This window comes from Electrophorus electricus, chromosome 16 (assembly GCF_013358815.1).
Source record: "Electrophorus electricus isolate fEleEle1 chromosome 16, fEleEle1.pri, whole genome shotgun sequence".
Taxonomy (NCBI): Eukaryota; Metazoa; Chordata; class Actinopteri; order Gymnotiformes; family Gymnotidae; genus Electrophorus; species Electrophorus electricus.
This window is the reverse complement of record NC_049550.1, coordinates 17137164-17141860: the sequence shown is the minus strand read 5'-3', so window position 1 is coordinate 17141860 and position 4697 is coordinate 17137164. Positions and strand designations below refer to the sequence as shown.

The 4697-nt window shown below is 45.6% G+C and overlaps 1 protein-coding gene across 9 annotated transcripts in view; it reads right to left on the bottom strand.

The window, feature by feature from the left end:
• LOC113582860 (adhesion G protein-coupled receptor L1-like) overlaps window positions 1–1375 on the bottom strand; it is a 48871-nt gene extending 47496 nt beyond the window's left edge. For all 9 annotated transcript variants that reach the window (XM_035535144.1, XM_035535145.1, XM_035535147.1 and 6 more), the window contains exon 1: window positions 1–1375. This exon is cut by the window's left edge and continues 91 nt beyond it. The gene's annotated coding sequence lies outside the window, so the exon portion shown is untranslated.
• Between the last annotated feature and the right edge of the window lie 3322 nt (window positions 1376–4697).

Below are 4697 nucleotides of genomic sequence, written 5' to 3'. Positions count from 1 at the left end.
CTGTTTCACTGTTGTCTCGTTCTCGGCTGCCTTGTCGCGCCAATGCATAAAGATTAAAATTTAATAAGCTGCCATCTTCCTGGCGGGCCCACGGAGCCAGAGTGTGGGGTGAAGGAAAATAATCACAAAATAACTACCTATGTCAGTAACTAAAGGGAAGGAAATATTCCAAACGCCGAAACCGACTGTCCGTAAAAAAAACCACAACATTCACGAAATGGTGGCCAGACAAGTTTGAATGTCCTTACCGTCACTGTATACCTTATATACCACGGTAAAATCGCCCTTAGTTGGCTACCTACGAAAAAGGCTGACTCGATGCAAAATGATCGTAGTTTGTCATGACAGCGATAAGAGAAAACCTCATCTAAAACTCCGTTTTAGCTAATTGGTTCGATTTGGCAAGCGCGTCAATTGCATTTTCCTTATCAAGATGAGTGGCGTGTCAAGGGTACATCAACGAGAAAATAATGTTGGACTCGGGAGAGTGCGTAGCGTTGCCTGTTTGACGAGAGATGTGACTCGGAGGAAAATGAGTAAGATTTTGCACGGAAGGATGCGCTCGAGCGGCGTGGAACGGGCGGAATCGCAACCGGCGTTCGCTTCCACGCGCGAGGAACACCCCGTCCTTCTGTCCCGCGCGCTTCTGTCTGCAGGTCAGTGGGAGAAAAAAATTTTTTAGACGACACGACTGACGGCGGTATTCAACCACAGCTGCGATCTGGTGAAGCCTAAAACACGAGGACGGTTAAAAACGGAGAACTATGTGTTTACGCGAGCGCGACAACACCCTTTACCTACGGACAAACGGGCCTGCATACAATGAAAAAAAAAACCCCATCGGTTAAAACATGGCTGTAGATTAATATCTTGGCTATTTGATATTTTGATGCCCTAAAATAATCATATTCAACACTTACTTATAGACTGTATACAGATCTCCTCTTTGAAAAACACAGATACTATGCCGGCTATTTCTAATTACAAATGAAATGCCTCGAAACATTAATAAGCAGCGCAGATTTTGGCCGGCAAAAGATGTTAGTAAATACGAAAACCGATAAGTGAGAATATTTTAGATTTCCAACATGTACGATACGCCCAGGTCAGTCATCGTTAAGTAATCGATAAGAGACGCAGGTTTGATCAAATCCCCGATGGCTACTGTTGCTACATCCGAATACAACGAAACGCCTCGTACGCCTAGACACAAGCGCCAACGACGCAGGTCTTCGGCGGTTAAAGGCCTCCAGTATTTCGAGTAAATCAACGTTTGGTTGACCAAATTAGTCCGTCGCTTTACGTCTTTGGTGCTCCTGCCTTGAGATATGACAGTCTCCTCATTGCTGGATGCGGTAGGCGTCACGGTGCACGGTGTAGGTTATAACGCTGAGAGAGAGAGAGAGAGAGAGAGAGAGAGAGAGAGAGAGAGAGAGAGAGAGAGAGAGAGAGAGAGAGAGAGACGAGCAACGCTCCTCCACCCGAATTCTTCCTCCGCCTTCCTTTCTATCCGTCTGAACAAAACATGCGCCTGCCATCCTGTATCTCAGCGCATTCGATGACTTTTGGCGTTTTAGAGTCGGACAGGTGAAATATTCGTTTGGAATTAGAAGTCTCTGTTGTTTCTGGTGGGTAAATGCGAACCAGAACAAACACCAACGTTAAAAATCATTTGCATGGTCTGCCCTTTTATTAAAATATATCCCTGTACAGGATTGTCTTTCTTCGTATGGAAATCTGTCTTTTAAATTTTGCCTATCTGCTCAATGGATTTTTTAATTTTTATTTTTTTGCATTTTAAAGGCATGTAAATTTAAACCTGCGCACTTGGACTTCCTTACTGACTACCTGCACGTCTCACCTTCGCTGCCGCACTGAAAGTCTTTTCGGAGGTACTGCTGCAATTTAGTCTAGTGAGCGTTCGCATAAATCTAAATTATTTTTGGATTTAGGTTTCTAAGATGACCCATCTTGTCAGTGTACTCTTTCGAGATATGAATGTCCATATCTGTATAAAGTAGCATTTATAAACCAGTAATTTCACTCTTTAATTTTGTTCTCATCTTGGTCTGTCTGAATCTCTCTCTCTCTCTCTCTCTCTCTCTCTCTCTCTCTCTCTCTCTCTCTCTCTCTCTCTCTCTCTCTTTCTCTCTCTCTCTATCACACACACACACACACACACACACACACACACACACACACACACACACACACACACACACACACATGGCCATCATAATAGAATTGCTAAGTGTCTTTCTTCTAAAGATGAAATTATATCTCAGTTATCAAAATTTAGCCAGAAAACCAAACCAAGTATTCAGTAGGAAATCAATAACCCCCACGCTCAGACCTCCCATGTCAAAGGAACTTGTTTCTCTGGAGAGAATATGTGACGTGAAAACCAGCACTGTTCACCTGTAGCAAACAGTGCCTGAGACCCATGAAATGCAATCAAATTGTTTACAAAAACTGACATTACAAAGACAAAGTCAAAAGAAGCCAGGCCCGCCCACTAAGATTACAGCTCCGCCCACTGACCTTTTTTTTTTTTGTCTCAGCTCAGCCCAGAGGTTATCTTCTCTGTAATCTTATCTCATCCATCCCTGCTCTTTCAGACAGCTTTCCGGTAAGGCCGAGTGTCAGAGCTCACACACCAAGACACAGTAACACAACACAGTAACACAACAACACAATGAGAGGAAATGAAACAAAAGGGGGTAAAAGAAGCTGTTTCGTGGTCACTATATCCAAGCTCGGGTTCCAAGTGACCACATGTTGAGGAGTCCACAGAGAGAACTGAGAAGTCCAGTGAGCCAGTGCAAATGGAATGGAACATTCTGGAGACATGGAACATTCTGGAGACATGGAACATTCTGGAGACATTGGACATTCTGGAGACATGGGACATTCTAAAGACATGGGGTATTCTGGAGACATTGGACATTCAAAAGACATGGAACATTCTGGAGACATGGGACATTCTAAAGACATGGAACATTCTAAAGACATGGGACATTCTGGAGACATGGGACATTCTAAAGACATGGGACATTCTGGAGACATGGGACATTCTGGAGACATGGCCAGCAGTCATACATCGGCATCATGCACCTATGTCATACCTGTTTGCTGTATCGGTCAAACACACAAGAAATAGTACACAACAACACAGCACCACAACATCACAACAACATCACGACAACACAACACCACAACAACACAACACCACAACAACAAAACAACACAACACAACCCACAATGTCTGTTAAGCAGTGTGTACCTCCCAGATCTTACTGTGGCTCGGCTGCGTCTGTGTCGTGCATGTTTCATATCGTCTCCTATACTTCACACATTGACCTCTTCTGACAAGTTGCAGCCCTGATTTCCCAGCATGCCATGTCACACACACTCCAGCGGAGTCACGCACATTCTGGTGGAGTCACCCACACTCAACTGGAGTCTGATGATGAGATGGAGTCTGAGGATTCTTTCCCTGGCAAACATAACTGCAGAGAAGCCAGTTGTTCAGTTACACATGCCCCTGAATTTGGGAAGGCTCTGAGTATACCAGCTGTGATTCTTTCACATCTCCCCCATAAAGCCTTTAAATTAATGAGGGCAGTCTGCACTCACACTACATGGGTGCATAGGTTGTCATGGGCTGCACATGTGTACAGTACAGACTGCGAATATAACTACTCTCACTGTCCACATAGTTAATACTAATAATATTACTATAGTCCAAGTGTCATTCCAGATTTTTGGTTTCTGAATGAATTGAATTCGTTCATTTGATTTTTTTTTTTTGCCATGACATCATCTTTTCCAAACATTGCGTCCGTTCTCCTGTGGTCTGTTCAGTCACACGATGCCATTCCATCCATCTGTGCACGTCTGTCTGAAACCCAGTGGGCATGTAACCCAAGAGCAATTCGTTAAGTGACTCGAGTCGAAACAATCCCCTTTCCGCCACACGGCAAGTGATTTACAGTCAGAACTCGATTTGCATCCAAAGAAATGATCCAAAGATCAGAGTGACTCATGACTTCCATTAATGCCTTCCTTTTTTTTTTCTGGAGGCCTTCCAAAGAGCCCCAGGGACTGGACTGCGACTCCACCTGGAACCTGAAGCAAATGCTGGTAAAAATGGGTGAGGTAAAGTGGGAGTGTGTAAGTCACATCGTGGTGCACAATGGCAAGGGACAGTGCTCCTGCAGACTGGTTCAGGCACACGTCTGCCTTGATGGAGCAGGTGGTGTGTGTGCTTGAACGTCAGCACCCTTGCCATCACAGCCTAGGCTCCACAATGGGTCACCGCGACCCACCTTCTCCAGGCTAATCTCAGAGAGGCTCAACTAATGCAACTTGGAGCACAGGAGGACCGCTAACCCTGGTGCCAAGTAGTCCAGCAAGTATGGGGAGAGAGAGGGTGTGGTCAGAGCCAGCCTCTATGAGGAGACAGGGGGTGTGGTCAGAGGCAGCCTGTATGGGGAGAGAGGGGGCGTGGTCAATGCTAGCTTGTCTTTGGAGAGAGGGGGCATGGTCAGTGCCAGCCTGTATGGGGGGAGAGAGGGGGCGTGGTCAGAGTCCATTCTGTATGGGGAGAGAGGGGGTGTGGTCAGTGTCAGCCTGTATGGGGAGAGAGGGGGACTGGTCAGAGCCAGCATCTATGGGAGAGAGGAGGTATGGTCAAT